This window comes from Mesoplodon mirus, assembly GCF_964341445.2.
Source record: "Mesoplodon mirus genome assembly, chromosome: 1".
Taxonomy (NCBI): domain Eukaryota; kingdom Metazoa; phylum Chordata; class Mammalia; order Artiodactyla; family Ziphiidae; genus Mesoplodon; species Mesoplodon mirus.
Genome location: NC_138976.1, coordinates 226091633 through 226111253, shown reverse-complemented (window position 1 = coordinate 226111253; position 19621 = coordinate 226091633).

The following is a 19621-nucleotide window of genomic DNA, read 5'->3' as shown; positions in this document are numbered from 1 at the left end:
TGATATACTTAAAGTGATGAAAGAGAAGAACCTACAACCAAGATTACTCTACCCAGCAAGGATCTCATTCAGATTCAATGGAGAAATCAAAAGCTTTACAGACAAGCAAAAGCTAAGTGAATTCAGCACCACCAAACCAGATCTACAACAAATGTTAAAGGAGCTTCTCTCAGTGGGAAACACAAGAGAAGAAAGGGACCTACAAAAACAAACCCAAAACAATTAAGAAAATGGTCATAGGAACATACATACTGATAATTACCTTAAACATGGATTAAATGCTCCAACCAAGAGACACAGGCTCGCTGAATGCATACAAAAACAAGACCTATAAATGTTGTCTACAAGAGACCCACTTCAGACCTAGGGACACATACAGACTGAAAGTGAGGGGAAGGAAAAAGATATTCCATGCAAATGGAAACCAAAAGAAAGCTGGAGTAGCAATATTCATATCAGATAAAATAGACTTTAAAATAAAGAATGTTACAAGACAAAAGGAAGGACACTACATAAAGATCAAGGGATCAATCCAAGAAAAGATATAACAATTATAAAAATATATGCACCCAACATAGGAGCACCTCAATACATAAGGAAACTGCTAACAGCTATAAAAGAGGAAATCAACAGTAACACAGTAATAGTGGGGGACTCTAACACCTCACTTTCACCAATGGACAGATCATCCAAACAGAAAATTAATAAGGAAACACAAACTTTAAATGACACAATAGAGCCGATAGATTTATAGGATATTCCATCCAAAAGAGGATCCAGGACTTGATGAATTTGGAAATCCTCACATGTTCAGATGGCAAACGATGCTGCAGTTCAGGCATCACTTCTGAAATCTTGGCATAGGGAAAAAGCCAAGGATGGTGACTACATAAACTTCTGCTAAAACTTCAGCAAAAAAGTATCTATTCTCTCACAAAAACCTTTGAAAAGATTAAGGGTGTGCCTCTTAGATCCTCTTAATCAAACCACAGGCCTCCAGGGGGCTTAAGGGCACTGACCCTTATCCGTCTCCACAGGAAGCTAAAACAGAGAAGGCAACAATTTGGAAAGATCTGTAGAGATGGATTTTGTCAAATGGAGTTAACTCCATTGAAGTCCAGGGAAGTTCTACAAAGTTTTTAAGAAGTTTATTTCAAAAAAAAAAAAGAAAAAGAAAAACAACCCACTGATCATTGGACTGAAAGGGGCAGAGAGAGTGTAAGATGAAAAGAAGTTGTCATATCTCCAAAATTCTGCTGGCAGGAAGCAGACTGATAAAATTATTCAGCTTGAGAAGTGTGCAACCTTCTATGAAAAAGGAGGAAATCAAAGAGTGGAGCTGAATGACAGGGAGGGTTAACCCCAGATTTTGAAAACTAATCAAGAAATGCAGAAACATTTGCCCAGCTGTATTTCAGAACTGCTGAACCACTGGCCCCTTTGCACCTCCCAGTGTCGCTCCTTTTTGACTGTTGATGCATAGCAGAATATGCCACCCCAAAACATGACTTTCTGGCACAAGGATCATTTTGACCTGACTTTTTTGAAAAACTGCAGACACAGGAGAAATTCTGAAAACAGAGAGGTTACCCTTTGCTAAAGGAAATCTACATTTATAAACAATTTTTACATTAGAAAGGGGTTCTCTACTAGGAATGAAACCGAGCAGGACCCTGTGAGGCTCCTGGGCATGGAAGCCTGTCTGTGTCCCCCATTTCTTGTTTTTAGGGAACAGACTCCAGTCTCCATGACCTCCCCTGAATTCCAAAGGGCAGATTCAAACAGTTGCTAATCAGGGAAGGGAGGGGATGCAGAGACAAGGGAGGAGCAGTCAAGAAACAACAGTGCAGCCTTGGGGCAGGGTCCTGGTTCAGCCTCAAGGGATACACATAACAATATCTTTGAGCTCATCTGCAGAACTAAAATCCCCAACAAATGGAAGATGTTAGCATTCTTCATTCCAGAGAAGACCACCTGAGGCCAGATTAAAGAAGTGTAGGCCCTGCACACACCCTAATCCTTATCAGCAACCCCACCCTTGAACCATTGCTATAGAACTCCTCACCAAATCCCCCCAGGTTGGGACACACAGTTTTTGAGGGCAGGAGCCCACTGTGTCCCCCTTTGCCTGACAAAGCATTAAAGTTATTCTTTTCTACTTCACCCAAAACTTGGTCTCCGAGATTCGATTTTGTATCGGTGCACAGAGTTTTTGGCATTAGGAAGACAGCTATCAACAGAGGTAATTTTTTCACCTGAGAGACTTATCTGCAGGGCAGGGCAACCTTTGTTTATCAAACATTTTCTGCACTGGCCTTCCCTTGAATTTCCTCTCCCCTCCCCTTTTTCTTTCTTTTGTCTTTAGCTGAAGATGATATTTAAGCTGGTGGCTTGGGCCAATTCAGGGAATTAGTTTTCCTGGGAATCTCCCATGTATACATGAAGTATACATGCTAATAAAACTTCTATTTATTTTTTCTCTTGTTAATCTGTCTTTTATTATGGGGGAGGGATGTCACAGAACTAAAAAGAGTAGAGAAAAAATTATTTTTTCTCTTTCACACAGTCTTTAGCTCTTATTCTATGTTATTCTCACCATTTTATATTGGTGTTCTGGATGTTGACAGCTTGTCTCTAGTTTTGCAGGTGCACAGATGGAGAATTATGCCCTAGGAACAAAGAATTACCTCACATTACAACCAGGAGTCTCCTCTGCACCTGGACCTTATTTAGACGATGAGATTTTGGACTTTGGGTTTGATGGATGAATAACAACCTTGAGGCACTGAATGTATGTTGCATGTAAGGAGGGACACAAATCATTGAGGGGCAGAAAACAGACTCTGGGAGCACAGAGTACAGGATGACAGCTCACTCAATAATTCCTTCCTCTTGGTGTACATTCCCCTGAATAATCTTTTTCCATTGATCATGGGCATTGTGACAGCAAAAGTGATGTCATCCCATAATTATTTTACAACCCTATATGGCAAAGGTGATGAGATATCACTTCTGTGATTATATTGTGATATCCACATGTTGCTGGCCTTGAAGAAGAAGTGAGCTACTGTGTAGCAAGGAACAGTGGGTTTTTTTGTTTGGTTGGTTTTGGCCATGCCACAGCTCGTGGGATCTTAGTTCCCCAACCAGGAATTGAACCAGGGCTCCCTGCAGTGGAAGCATGAAATTTTAACCACTGGACCACCAGGGAATTCCCAGGAACGGTGGTTTCAAGAGCTGTGGGTAACCTCTAGTTGCTGAGGTAGTCGTCAGTAAGAAACTGAAGTCCTAGTCCTACAGCCACAAAGAAATAAATTCTTCCAATTATTTGAGGGATCTTGGGTGCAGACTTTCCCTCAGTCAAGCCTCTGATAATACCACAGCCCTGACCAATACCTGAACTTCAGCTGATGAAACCCTGAGCAGAGGATCAGTTAAGCCATGCCCAGACTCCTGACGTATAGAAATTGTGAAATAATAAGTGGCAGTTGTTTTAAGCTGCTAAACTTGTAAAAATTTGTTATACAGCATAGAAACCTAATACAAGGGTGATGAAGGAAGGAAAGCCTCAGTGTTTTGGGAAGGAACACCACAGACCCCAAGAGAGAGGGAGAAAAAAGGACATTATTTTTTTTTATCTTTCTGACAACCCAAGGAACTTTTCTTATGAAGAAAAATGCCTTGATATGCTCTGTGATGGTTAGTTGTATGTTGTCAACCTGACTGGGTCAGGGGATGCTCAGACAGCTGATAAGACATTACTCCTGGGTGTGTCTGTGAAGGCGTCTCTGGGAGAGATTACCATGTGAGCCAGCAGACTGAACAAAGGAGATGCCCTACGCACGTGGGTGGGCACCATCCAATTGGATGAGCATCTGAGAAGAACAAAAGGGGGATGAAGAGCAAGTTCACTCTCCTTGCTTGTGATGAGACACCCATCTTTTCCTCTCCTTGGACATCAGTGCTCCTGGTTCTCAGGGGTTCAGGCCTTCAAACTTGGACAAAGGTGTCACCACTGGCTCCCCTGGTTCTCAGGCCTCCAGGCTTGGACTGGAACTAAACCCCTGGTTTTCCTGGGCTTCCAGCTTGGTGATGGCAGACTGTGGGACTTTGCAGCCTCTATAATCATGTAAGCCAGTTTCTCATAATAAATCTCTTCTTATATATCTCTATATATCCAGTTGGTTCTGTTTCTTTAGAGAACCCTAACACTTGTTCTCACAGACTGTTGCTAGCATCTTAAATTTTATTGACTGCTGGGAATTCCCTGGCAGTCCAGTGGTTAGGACTCCAATCTTCCACTGCAGGGGGCACATGTTCCATCCCTGGCCAGGGAACTAAGATCCTGCAGGCAATGCAGCTCGAAAACTTTTACAGACTGCTAGGTCTACAAATCATCACCAGGTGACAAACACAATTTGATCATCAATCTCGTTGATAATTCTACTGAAAACTGCAGAGGATGGCTCTAGACCCTTTACCTGCTTTGGGGTAAGTAATAGACTGTCCATCATTTCTGACTCAGGAATCTTGTGCCTTCTGTCTGTATCCATGAAGTTGTGGCAGTCTAACCTGTGAAGTTACAAGTAGGGAAAACTCTCAGACCTTTCATAGTTCTCAACAAGGTGATATGTGTCACTTCTGGGCCAAGACAGAGGAGAAAATTGTATGCATGTTCTCTCCCTCCGCACCCCCCCCCCTTTTTTTTTACCTCTATTAGGCAGAAGAATACAATGAAAGGAACTGTTTCTCTCAATCACTTCATGAAAGACAGCCCCCGGCATAACAGGAAAAATTGGTTGTCCTGTTAGATAAGAGAGAAATGATTTTTAGTATACTAACTCACTGAAATATTGGGATTTATTTGTGATAGTGGTGGGAGGTGTGCATTAATTTGAAAAATGACAGATTGACAAATGTGAGTGGCTGGACAGTACACACATGTGGACTCCTGAAAATACTTGTGGAAACCAGCACTGATGAGTGCTTAAGGCAGTCCATTTTATTTTTTTTTACTTTTTTTTTTTTTTGCGGTATGTGGGCCTCTCACTGTTGTGGCCTCCCCCATTGCGGAGCACAGGCTCCGGACGCGCAGGCTCAGCGGCCATGGCTCACGGGCCCAGCCGCTCCGCGGCATATGGGATCCTCCCAGACCGGGGCACGAACCCGTATCCCCTGCATCGGCAGGCGGACTCTCAACCACTGCGCCACCAGGGAGGCCCAAGGCAGTCCATTTTAGTAGGCGCCCGAAGGAGTGATTCTGTTTACTCATCTGCCAGGTTATATAAGCTGTAATGTCAAGGCCTAAAACTTCCACAGAGTAAAGGGTGTGGGGAGAGGAACCAAGAAAAGACAGGCTGGAGAACGATTTCTCAGAAAGAATTTTGGCATGGTTCCTGGTACTCTGAACTGGCTAGAAGCAAAAACCTTCCCAAGGTTTTTCTATGCTGGGATTTGGTTTCTTCGGCGATAAAATTCCCTTTGACAAGCCTTTGACACTTGTTCCTTAAACTGCCACCAGATCCCAAAACTTACCTAAGCAGAAAGCAGTCTGCCAAAGTTACCAGCATGGAGTATATAAGTAACATTCACCCTACCTGTGACTCTACAGGAAAACGAAGAAGGAAAAACTGTGCAGAACATAGTCAAGGTTCATAGAGAGTCAAGTTCTGGGTCATTAGTTTCCAGGAGCAGAATCGTGATCTAATCAAGTGAATTTTCCACCTCTATCATGGCAGGTCTTTGTGGTGCCTTCCCACAGGATTCCCTTCTCTGAATGTCCAGGTGTTTTTTTCCATATAATGGATCTCTTGTCCTTGCTCTGTAGCTGTACAGTGGATGGGTGAGGGGATAAGGGCATATGATTATACCTGACAGCAAGATCCTGGATTTTGAGCCCAGAACAGACTGTCTGAGCCAAAATTTAGAAGCAGTCTGAGTGCCTGAATCACCAAGTGGAAGAAAGAGCCACATGAATATATTTGTGAGAAATGCAGTTCTATTATGTTAAGCCACTGAAATTGGACATTTATTTCTTACAGGACTAGTGTTACCCTAAGTTGGTGATTCTCAAACTTATTTTCATTTTCAGCCCGTAGGAAGGTTTTTTTAGACTTTTTTTTCCCCTAATCACAGCCTCTGCATTAAATTTAACACCATAGATATAATCTATACCTGTTTACTTACTATATGTATATGTCACTGTGCTTTACAGAGTTAAGATTCACCTCCTTCCCAACCCAGAACCAATTTTTGTCCCCTTGGGGGCACTGTTGCCCTGGTTGAGAACACATGCCATAAATGATAGTAAAGTGTATCTGTCTCCTGTTCATCTCTCTTACCTCAAATTTCCCTCCTGTCCCTGCATACTGATCATTTATTTTAGCCTTTTTTCAATTCCTTGAACATACCAAGCTCTTCTGAACCTTAAAAACTTTTTTCCTGGCTTCTTTTTTTTTCCCCTTGAAAACTCAGTTTCAGGATGCACTGCTGCCTTCCTCTAATTTTTCATAATATTTCTTAGCATTTTCTTAAATGATACTTTTGCAGAGAAACCTGCTTTTAAAGTGGTTCTCACATTTGTCTCTTAGTACTATTGTTTTCTTTAATACCACTTATGACAATTTATAATAATATATTTGACGGTTTTGATACTTTTCTCTCAGCACTGTTGTTTTCTTTTAATACCACTTAGGACAATTTATAATAATATATTTAACTGTTTTGATACTTAACGTCTGTTTCACTCACTGAGAGACACTCCATATATACTCAGAACGTAGTGTTGAAATAGATATCTAAGCCCAAGATAGAGCTGCTCCTACCCGGGGTGCTGTGTCAGAAGACTGAAACGTAGGTAACTCTAGTGTCCCTGTAAATGCTCCCCTTGACTAGAAATGCAGTGCATGTAACCAGGCAGCCGATCCCCAACTGCCAAAAATCTGTAATGATTTCCTGGTTCTAAATAAGGTCAGATATGCAACCCCAGCCAACCAACTTAAACCAAATACTCTCTTATTTCCTGATTGGCCTGCTAGCTTTTAAGGAAACCCCTGACCTCCTAGCCAATCACGCCCTGTTTCTGCATACCACTTCCAACACTTTACAAAGCTCACTCTTCCTAAATATCCAATGACAAATTAAAATTATGAAGGAGTGATCACAGTTCAGGCGTACAAAAATAGAGTCAGGCAGCCACTGAGGATCTGGTCTCAGACACGCCTCTGCACCACAGAGAACCTGAACTTTCTCTGAACTGTACCACGTTCAAGGACACCACCAGCTGTATTCAGAACACCTGCCAGCTGCAACCTTGTGGTCTCAAGGTCTCCCCTTATAACTATGGAAGCTTTTCGGACCCCAACCAATTCTTTCTTATCCAGCATCCCCACTTCTTGCCAGATCCAATTATAATTCTTGGTAAACAACTCATGTAACTCTCTGTAACCTTGCAGTTTTTTTTGCCTTTATAAGCCTCTCCCATTTTGTAGTCCGAGGGAACACAATTCAAGTGCTTCTTGAATCTGTGTTTCCCATGCTGCAATCCTAACAAGCCTCAGATAAACACCTTTTAATTTCAATCAGGTCTCTGTTTCTGAAATTTTGGTTAACACATCCCTTGGGAATGCTCCACTGCTTGTGAGGCACTGTACTCACCCAATCCATGGGTTTTCCCTTGAATAAAGGACATCAAACTCATTACGAAACTGAGCAGGACCTTGTGGGATCTTCCTGGGTACAAGCCCCTCCATGTCCTCCACTGCTTGTTTGGCTTTCCCCAAGTTCCAAAGGGCAGACTCAAGCAATAAATGATTAGAGAAGTGGAAAAGGCAGAAATGAAGGGAAGCCGTCAAGCAAGAGAAGTAATAATAGCTTGAATAATAGTCACAGGACTCATCCTAGTTCCTCCTAAAGGGATATAAATATCAATCTGATGCATCTCTTTGAGTTGTTCTGTGAGACTAAGACCCTCACCCAGTGGAGGATGGTGACTACATGCAGACCACAAACATGTAGACCCCAGACTGGTTGGAACCAGAAAGTCAATGATTAATATTCTCTAAACATCACCCTGTTACCTCACCACCAACCAATCAGAAGAATGTCCATGAGCTGATCACACATGCTGCAACCCTCACTCCAAACCCTTCCCTGAAAGCCATTTGGAAGTTCAGGTCTTTTGAGCATTAACGACCCATTTTCCTTGCTTGGTGCCCTGCAAATAAATGCTGTACTTTCCTTCACCACAACTGGTGTCAGTAGATTGGCTTTGCTGCCAAATCTGGACCAAGTTCAGTTCTGTAACAATTTCTAAAAAATTTTTTTGTTATTTGACCATAGCTAATTAATATTGAAGAGTGGATATAAAAAAGTATAAGTGAAGAAACAAAGGCAGGAAGGAAGGAGGGATAAGAGGAAGAAAAGAGATCAACAGCAGGTCAATTTCATGCTTATTTTTATAACCTTCTTCTTCCATTTTCTCTTTGCTCTCTGGAGTTCAAAGTTCATATCTTGAGTAGGGGAGGAGAAATAATTTTCCCTCTGCCCTTCTGAGTTCTTGGCTGAGAGCCCTTGTAATAAAAGACAGATTAACAGAGAAAAACAAACAGAAGTTTATTAACATGTATAACTCATGCATACACAGGAGATACTCAGGGAAAGTGCATAAGTCCCTGAGATGGCCCAAGCCACCCACTTAAATACAGTCTTTAACTAAAGACAAAAGAAAGAAAGGTGTGTGTGTTTGGGGGCCGCTATGGGAGGTTACAAGGAAAAGCAAGGTAAACAAGGCAAACATTTGTTATGCAGTTAAGTCATTGCCTTCTCCATTGATAAAGAGCTTCAGGTGTTATAGAGCTAATTCTTCTCCTGGTACAGAGAGGGAGACACACTCAGAAATGGAGATTCCTTCATAAATGTAAATTTCCCTTACAAAACGGCAACTTCTATTCTTGTTTTTAGAGCCTCTCTTGTGTCTGCAGTTTCTCAAACATGATAATCCTTGTGCCAAAGAGGCATACTTCGGGGTGGAATATTCTGCTACTCTTCACAACTTATGGTGGTTTGTCGCTAATACTGCAAAAACATATGACGTGATGGGTCTAACAATAATCAATACATGCTGGACAGTTTCAACCACATAGTCATTTGATGTTTCACAATCAGACACTCAGCCTCCAACAAGGCCTCCAATCCAGAGGTTGTACACAAGTGATATGCAGTTCCCTGCTGAACATGGGAAGGTCAGATTCCACAACCCTAGTGGTCTGTGCTGTGACTCTCTTATTAAATTATTCCAAAGAGTCTATGCAATATTCTTTTCAATAGCAGGGGTCAGCATACTCTAGCCCATGGGCCAAATCTGACTCAGAGACTGTTTCTGTAATTAAAATTTTATTGGAACACAGCCATATCATTTATGTATTGTCTGTGGCTGCATCTGCACTACAACCATGGAGTAAAGTAGTTCTGGTACAATAACAGGGTTAAATAGCTGCAAATCAGCAGAATTTAGTAGTGGCCACAGAGACCCAATGGCCCTCAAAGCCTAAAATATTTACCAGTTGGCCATTTGCAGAAACATTTGCTGACTCCCGCTCTGTAACATCGAATCCGCTAGATCACATGACCCAAGTGGTAGAGCTCTTTGTACTGTAGCCCAGTGGTCCCCAACCTTTTTGGCATCAGGGACTGGTTTCGTAGAAGACAATTTTTCCACGGACGGGGGTGGGGGTGTGGGGGGGATGGTTCAGGCAGTAATGGGGAGTGATGGGGAGCGGCAGATGAAGCTTTGCCTACTCACCCGCTGCTCACCTCCTGCTGTGTGGCCTGGTTCCCCAACCCCTGGCATCGGTCCACAGCCTGGTGGTTGGGGCCCCCTGCTGTTGCCTACATCTGATGCAGCACCTTCTGCTCTGGACCCCACTTGAAATTGGCAGCCTTCTAAGTCACCCTATAAATGAATTAGAGCAATATACCTAAGTATGGTATACGCTCTTGCAAAAATCCAAAAATATCTACCAAGCACAGTGACTCTTTCTTAGTGGCAGAAAGTTCCAATGTCTTGGCATGTACCAGATCGTCAAATCCTTCAGAAGTTTTACAAATGTGGCATAAAACTTCAAAAGTTTTATGAATGTTTTATGAATGTGTCTCGCAAGCCCTCAACTTACCAAGTCATACAGAGTATTTACTACATCTTGCTTACTAAGTCCTCAACAAAGAATCAGAGAGATGTCCCACAGAATGTTCAGATAATTGAGACCCCCTCAGACTACACTCTGACAGAATGCAGCAGAGTTAACACAGTCTAGAGCAGGATTGTTTTCTTTCCTGATGGGGAATGAAATGAAATGCAGATTATGTAGATGAATAGCTACTGTATTAATTTTCCATTGCTGCTATGACTAATTACCACAGACTTGGTGGCTTGAAACAGCAGAAATTGTCATCTGTAGATCAGAAATCTGACACAGATGTCACTGAGCTGAGATTAAGATGTCAGGTAGAGGGCATTAGAGAAAATTCCTTTACCTTGTCTTTTCCTTGGCACGTGGCTCCCCCCTTCCACATTTTAGATCCAGCAATGTTGGGCCAAGTTCTTCTCACTTTGCCGTCTCTGTGATTCTGTCTTCATCTTTGCTCTTCTACTTTTAAGGACCCTTGCAATTACATTGGGTTACTCAGATAATCTCCCTATTTTAAGATCTGCTGCTTAGCAAACTTAACTCTCCTTTGCCAGGTAACCTAACATTATTCACAGGTTCTGGGGACACAGACATCTTTGTGGGGTCCTTATTTTGTTTCCCACAGCTAAAAATCAAGGGCAGAATCTATGTTGCTCTGTTCTAGGAAATATACCACATCTGGCACAGCAGCTGTGAGAATGGGTCTGCCTCTTGGTTAAACATGTGAAACTCCACTGTCACCTGCCATGACCTATTTGAATTTTCTTGTATGTGGCTATTGGTGAATTCAATGAGGATATAAATGAGGATCACAAAACTTAATTTTTTAAAGTCTTTTGAGTTTGGCATTAATTTCTACCGTTTGACTTGAAATGCAGTTGTGCTTCTGATTTACTAGCCTGACAAGGAGGAAGAGACAGTATCAAAGATTTCTGCTTATTCTTTTCTTTCTTAATGGTCCTCATTCTGATGCCGAAAGCTCAGCCTCTGTACACTGGTGCCAAATCGAATCTCGGAGACAGTTTTGGGTGAAGTAGAAAAGAATAGCTTTATTGATTTGCCAGGCAAAGGAGGACACAGCCAGCAGGCTCCTGCCCTCGGAAACTATGTGTGCCAACCCAAGGGAGTTTGGTGAGGAGTCTTATGGCAATGGTTCAAGGGTGGGGTTGCTGATAAGAATTAGGATGTGTGCAGGGCCTGCACCTCTAATCTGGTCTCTGGTAACCTGATGAGTTTCTGTGGTTCCTTTAATCTGGCCTCAGGTAATCTTTTTTTTTTTTAATAAATTTATTTATTGGGCCTCCCTGGTGGCGCAGTGGTTGAGAGTCCGCCTGCCGATGCAGGGGATACGGGTTCGTGCCCCGGTCTGGGAGGATCCCATATGCCGCAGAGTGGCTGGGCCCGTGAGCCATGGCCGCTGAGCCTGCGCATCCGGAGCCTGTGCTCCGCAACGGGAGAGGCCACAACAGTGAGAGGCCCGCGTACGGAAAAAAAAAAAATAAATAAATAAATAAATAAATAAATAAATAAATAAATTTATTTATTCATTTATTTTTGGCTTTGTTGGGTCTTTGTTGCTGCGCGCGGGCTCTCTCTAGTTATGGTGAGCGGGGGCACGTGGGCTTCTCATTGCAGTGGATTCTCTTGTTGCGGAGCACGGGCTGTAGGCACATGGGCTTTAGTAGTTGTGGCGCACGGGCTTAGTTGCTCCGCAGCATGTGGGATCTTCCTGGACCAGGGCTCGAACCCATGTCCCCTGCATTGGCCGGCAGATTCTTAACCACTGCACAACCAGAGAAGTCCTCAAGTAATCTTCTTGATGAGCCTCTCTGGTTCCTTTAGTCTGGCTTCAGGTGGTCTTCTCTGGTATGAAGAATGCTGACATCTTCCTTTTGCTGGGTTTTAATTCTACAGAAAGCTTAAAGACATTGTTATGTGTATCCCTTGAGGTGGAACCAGGATGCTGCCCCAGGGCGGCACTATTGTTTCTTGCCTGCTCCTCCCTTGTCTCTGCATCCCCTCCCTTCCTGGGTTAGCAACTGTTTGAATCTGCCCTTTGGAACTCAAGGAAGGTCATGTTGGCTGGAGTCTGTTCCCTACAAAAAACGGGGGACACGGAAAGGCTTCTGTGCCCAGGAGCCCCCACAGGGTCCTGCGCGGTTTCAGTCCCACACACAGAGCAGGGAACCAATAGGAAGGTTCTCTCAACTGCTTAGCATATTGATGTCAGCATACTCAGGAGCCATGAGGACGACCACGAGGGTCTGCTGATCTACTGCTGTACATGAACTGGATCCAGGCATGCAACATCTGGCGTCTATGCCCTCAACCCACTTTAACGGGTTTCTCTTTGGCTGAACTTAGCTCAGACTTTATTTCCAACGGCTCTAGGAAGATCTTCAAATTCCCCTTTCTACAATATACAGTTACTTTGCATATTGGATGGAGGCCACTTAGGGAAAGACTGGGAGACTATCTCCTGTACATATTTATTGTGGTATCAGGATCCTTCAACCTAAGGACCTGATTTGCCTTTCAAACTCCATTAATAAAACTTCTGAAAGGGAGGTAAACCTGCTTTGTCAAGAGCGGTATTTCTCTATAGAGACATTAGTGTTGCAGAACACATTATTAACGACAGACTTTGTGGTAGGCAGAATTCCAAGTTGGTCCCCAAGATTCCTTCCCCCTGGTGCACGCATTCTTATATAATTTCCTCCCCTTGAGTGTGGGAGAACCTGTGAATATGATGGGATTTCACTCTTGTGATCAGGTTCTTATCAGTGGACTGTGAGTTAATCAAAAGAGAGATTATCTGGGTGGACTTGATCTGTTCAGGTGAGCCCTTAAAAGGGACTGAGAAGTTCCTGAATTCAGAGAGACTGGAAGTATGAGCAGGCCTACGGAAGACCTGAAGGCAGCATCTACAAACTAAGAGCAACCCCGGGCCAACAGCAAGGAAGAAAAAGGAACCTCAATCCTGCAACTGCAAGGAAATAAATTCTACCAACATCTGAATGAGTTTGGACAAGAACCCCTAGATCCTGCTGAGAACCCAGTCCTGGCAAACACCTTGCTGTCAGTCTGTGGGGACCCTGAGCAGAGAACACTGAATTTATGGTAATTTGTTATGCAGAAATAGAAAATGATGAGTGCACATGTCATTCATTTAACAAATATTTATAATATTCTTGCCAATAAACTAAACAAAGTGTTGCAAAATTTTCTGCTTAACCAAAATGAGTCTGGCACTCTGTATTGTTAAGAGTGTGTGTGTGTGTGTGTGTGTGTGACAGATATTTTAAGTACTTTTCTATTTATGGGAAATCTTTTAAAATTAATATGATTGCTATAGTCTGAATGCTTGTGTCCCCCTAAAATTCATATGTTGAAATCCTAACCCTCAAAGATGACGTTGTTAGAGGTGGGGCCTTTGGGAGGTGTTTAAGTTATTAGGGCAAAGCCCTCTGGATGGGATTGGTGCCTCGTAAAAGAGGCTCCAGAGAAGTACTGAGCCCCTTCCACCATATGAGGACACAGCCAGAAGGCATTCACGGTGAATCAAGCAGAGGGTGCTCACCAGACTATGACCATATTGGCTCCTTGGTCTTCGACTTCCAGCCTCCAAAACCATGAGAAATAAAATTCTGTTGTTTATAAACTTCCCAGTCTATGGTAATTTGCTATAACAACCTGAATGGACCAAGATGATGATCATAATCAAAACCAATGGGACATTTCTTTGTGGTGGTCTTTATGAGCATATGAAATACTTGGTTTCTGTTTACATTTTCTTTTTACTCATATGTATCTAAAGTAATAATGTTTGAAGATCTATTTTATATTTTAATTGCCAGCATTTTCCTGTACAATGAGTGCAATTTTTTTTTTTACTGTTATGCTTAACTAGGAGTCTGAGATAAAAATGTCAACTTCTTGTTTCAAGGAAAATATTTTGCCTTCTCATCTGTTATACACATTTCAAAGAAAATGTGGTGTTATTTTATTTGTTCTAATTTTAGAAGTAAATATATAATACTTTATTTGTATTAATTTAAACATATAATTTCCATTCTATGCTCTACTTTTATTTTTCGTTTTTTAAACTTCGCTTGCATTTTCATAAAAATTTACTTTTAGACTATCTTTTTATCTTTAAAGATTGCTACCACCGATAAGAAGTAAGAAAGGAATATTTAAGGCATCCACTGTACTCCTTGACTTCCCCCACGAAATCTCCTGCCTGGTGATAATTGGAGTAATATTGCTTCAGGTGACTTGCTAAGGTAACACAGCGAGTCAGTGGGAGAACCAGATTGTCTTAAACATAGTTCACTACTTTTGACCATATCAATGGCTTTTTAAAAATAGAAATGACACATATGACAGAGAAAAATTAACTTATCTGTCCCTAATAGTCAGCATGCTATATAAAATAAATTGTCCTTTAGAAAGTGAGATGCTGATGTAAGACATCACAAAATAAAACAAAACAAAAATAAAATTTTGAGTTTCCAGCTAATAATTCAATCAGACCACATCACGTTAAATACCTAGGTATCCTGTAAGCTCAGAAATGTTGAATATTAAATATATGGAGTCTCTCTCATAGCTTATAATTCACTATCCACTACATGTATTATATGCAGATTTTTCTTACTTCACCAAGGATAACAAAGTAGGATGAAGCATCACTATCTTTAGAAAGTACTTTACTCACCATCCTTAAGGGTCTAGGCATGCTGGACAGAGGGTTTGCCTTTGGCAAGGGATTTCTGATGTCTATCAAATGGAGGTGCCCAGGGAATCTGAGCCCTGGGTGGCAGCAACTCACTGGAAGCAGAGTAGTCGAATCAGTGGTGTGCTTGGGCAGGCTCATCTTGGCTTGCAAGAGCTGACTATTACATTTTCAGAAATACTGTGAACAGGTTGTTAAACTGTGTGTATCTGTGTGTGTGTTTATATGAGTGTGTTATAAATATATACATGTACATATAATATGCATATTATGTTTATCTGTGCTATGTATATATAACATATGTGTATCTATCATATATATGTTTATATATAGTGTATATATGTATAAATAGTAAATTATATTAAAAACAAAGAAAACAATTTGGAAAAAAATTCCTCCCTCTATAATACTAGGCAGAAACATAGATATAAGCAAGAACATATATATATATATATATATATATATATATATATATATACACACATATATATATGTATATATATATATGTATAATTTGTTTTGCTGTGTCTCAGATAAGAATTCCTATAGCTGAGCTTTTATAGATGCAATGGCAGGCAGTGTAGAAGTGAACAGGAAGTATTGCGAGAGAAGACCTTCACAAGAGGAAATACATAATTCATGAAGGAACAGATGGGTTTGTAAAGTTCAGAGAAAATAAACAGCTTTGTTGACTTCAGTGAGAAAAGAGGAAAAATCGGGAAATAAGAAGAGATGAAATTGTTTAAGTAAAAGTACATACTGGAGTATGTATTTGATGAAGGGCTTGAATATTTAGGCCATTTAAAGTATCCTCCAATGAATAAAATGTAGACTATTTCTCTAATACTCAGATAAGCAGGTGCAAACTGGAAAGCAGGAGGGGGATTTTAAAAAGTTACTAAAAAAAATCTTTTCAAAAAAAATAATTTTCCCTCATTGTTTATTCTAGGTTCCTATCTCAGCTGTTTGTTTTTTACCAGATGACTCAAACGTATACAAGGTAAGCACATCATGAATGGTGGGAATGGGGTTTGCGGGTTGGGTGTGGTTCTCACATCAGGCCCAGCAAACTGCGGGAGGGTACCATCTCTAGAGCCCATCTTCCTGGTTCCTAATGCCAGGTTAAGCACCTATTACAGTAAGTCTCCTACTTACGAACTTTCAAGTTGTGAACTTTCAAAGATGCAAACTTGCACAAAGGACGGAGAGACAAGAGGAAGAAGTAACTGAAGAACCGAAGAGATTCACGATGCAGGAAATGGCATGGGGATTTTCTTGATTGGAGGAGGCACTGTGAGTTTTTGAGGCACAGGACCTGAACATAGAATGGTACACGAAGGTTGCAGCAGCCGTTCAGAATGCAATCCACTGTTACCGTTCTATCTTCAACAAGAAAAAAAGAGCTACTACCCAGACATCACTGGATTGTTTTTTTCAAGAGGTTAGACAGCATTGAATCCAGCAAAGAACCAGAACCTGCGCCATCAACGTCAGGCGTGAGTGAAATTGCAGCCTGCCCGCCATTTTCTATTGCTGACCATCCTTCAGCTCTACCATCTCCCACCTCCCCTCCCACCTCCAGTCAGTAACTCTTCTCTCCTGTTCACTCCATGCCAGCCCCTGTATGCCAGCTGTTGTACTGTACTACTGTACTTTTCAAGGTACTGTACTGTAAGGTTAAAAATGTTTTATTTTTTGCCGTTGTTTTTTATGTATTATTTGTGTGAAAAGTATTATAAACCTAGTACAGTACAGTACTATATAGCCGATTGTGTTAGTTAGGTACCTAGGCTAACTTTGTTGGACTTAACGAACAAATTGTTCTTAACAACGTGCTCTAGGAACGGAACTCGTTTGTATGTTTGTAGTGTCTCAGCTGGGGAAAATTACTTAACCTCTCATTCCTTGTCTATAAAATGTGGATTGTAGGATCTACCTCTCAGAGTTATTGTAAGGATCAAATGAGATAATATCTTCAATGCCTGTAAAAGAGTACCTGGTGCATATTAAGGTCCATATGAAGATGTATTAAGTGAAAATAACTTGATTTGCTGCTTTTACATTTAACAGACCCCGTACTGTAGCAATCACCATATCACCTTCCCAGAAAAGGAACAATATGAAAGTTTTGGAAAGGTCATAAGACTTGAAATAACTCAGTATGAAAGTATGAAATTAGTTAAATAAATTTGTGAAATGTGTCACAGTTATTATATAGACAATAGTAAATGTACATTAAGAGAGATACTATAAGGAAAGGAAACATAATCATACCAAACCTGGTGGTACTAATCCGGTTTACCATTATTTTATACTCTCTCCTAAGTGCCACATATATATACATAGATGGAGATGGTGACCTCAATCACATTAGCTGAACAATTTATAATCATTATATGCAAGTGACATAAAATATCAGCAAAAAACAAAATAAAAAAATGAGGGGCTTCCCTGGTGGCGCAGTGGTTGAGAGTCCGCCTGCTGCTGATGCAGGGGACACAGATTCGTGCCCCGGTCCAGGAAGATCCCACATGCCATGGAGCGGCTGGGCCCGTGAGCCATGGCTGCTGAGCCTGCGCATCCGGAGCCTGTGCTCTGCAACGGAAGAGGCCACAGCAGTGAGAGGCCCGCGTACTGCAAAAAAAAAAAAAATGATGCTTACCCAGTTGTTTGATCTTCTTTATACCAAACATACAAATACTGTTAATATCTTTGCGTATGTCTATATTTTAAAGTTATCTCACATTTTGACAAAGTATAGAGACAAACATTGAGAGCTTTGCAAAATTACAGGGATTTGGGAGTTAAAATAATTTCTGAAAAGTGTTCCTACTATTAACAATTGTTTGGCATCAACACTAAGCCATACTCAATACAAAACAAAGATTTAATCATAGCTCAAGACTATAATCTTTATTAAAGTTCCACTAATGAGCAACTGCTAAGGTAATATTTCATTCCCAAAACAAGAAAGTTCTAGTTTCCAATTTAAATGCATTTAAATTAGCATGTAAATGTATCCTATAAACATGTATCAGGCTGAGATATTATTCAGTATGATCACTGTTGTGGTGATTATTATGTGCCATTCAGTGAACATTCACTGTGTACTTGGAGCCTTGCTAAATACAGTGTGTTTAATTCTGTGGATTTCTGATGACTTTTTTCCCATAGGAACACAGAATACATTATAACATCTCCCTTCAAGCAAAACACATAGTGTTAAAAGGTTAAAGGAAACTGATGTATTTTTTATTTTTGTTTCTTAACAGTTTTGTCTATTCACTGGAATTTAAGAACTCAGGAAAATTTAATATTTTAAAATTATAACTAATTGGCTGCCTGGCTTGCTATATTTCTTGTGAATTTTATGGATTTTATTCTGAGACTATATCTTTATTAAAAACTGAAACATTTTAAATATTTTTATTTTTATCTAGTTATTTGATTAGTATTCTCTGTACACAATGCAATTTGTTTTTATCTGATATCTATTATTTATATTTTACAATTTTAATTCAAATATATTTTTATTAATTTTGAAAAAAAGCACACTACAATTATTATATAATGTTACTCTGCAAAACACTATTGAATATCATAACTGGAACAGTATTTTGTGTATCCAAAACTGCTTTTTATTTTGATTAAATTACAGGATATTTTGGTTGGTGATCTTTCAGTGCTCTCCTTCAGTTACTTGGATATCAATGCATTTGTTTAGACAAAACCTCACTGAAGAGCTGAAACAACCACATTCAACCACTTCCCTTGTTCCTGTGAAAGTCTTTAAAAAAAACAAATTGAGAAATAAACAGTCATCACAGAATTAATGTCACTGAATACCAAACACTGTTTAATATTAAATATTGTAGTTGGAAGTATATTAACTTGGACATTTCTTCAGTTAGGAACTTCGCTAACGTCAAATCATTTGACTGGAATCATTATCTTTCAAGGGTTTTGTTTAAAAAAGAAATCTTTCAAAACCTAGCTGTTGTGAATCTTCTCAGTGAAACAGTGATCACATGGTTCATAAATAAAATATTTTGTGGAATGAGATGTTAGGCTAAAAATCCACAAATTCAACAAATAGCAACTCAGTAAGATACAGAATTGTGTTACACTTGATCATCTTGTAAGTAAAAATCATTTATCACTGCATTAGGGTGCATTTCTTTTTTTATATATCAATGAAAATAAATAACACAAATGTATAGGAAAAGGCATTATATACTTTCATTAATAGCTGTTTTGCACTTTGATATATGAGTGATTTCCTATTATAAATTCATGATGAATTCCACTCCAAGACAATTTACTGATAGTAAAATAAGTGTTTACCAAAAGCTTTAGTGAAAATTTAAACATTAATAACTACATCAGTGTTTATACTAGTTTAAAAAAATTATTTATCTTTTATTAACACAATTAGTTTTATAAACTTTGATAATAAATGTTTATTTTTAACAATTGCCATCTTCAATTAAGGGAACTGAAAAAATTAAGGTTAAAAATCTCTTCGAAACTTGAAAAATTAAATAAGTAAAAAATAAACATATGTAATTAAGTTTTAAATGATTTCTGTGTAATTTGTAGCATTTATACTTTTGAAGATATTAAAGCTGAAAACAGCATAAGATTTTGGGAGCCGTCTTTACATTTCTATTATATATACATTTTCTGTAAATAGAAC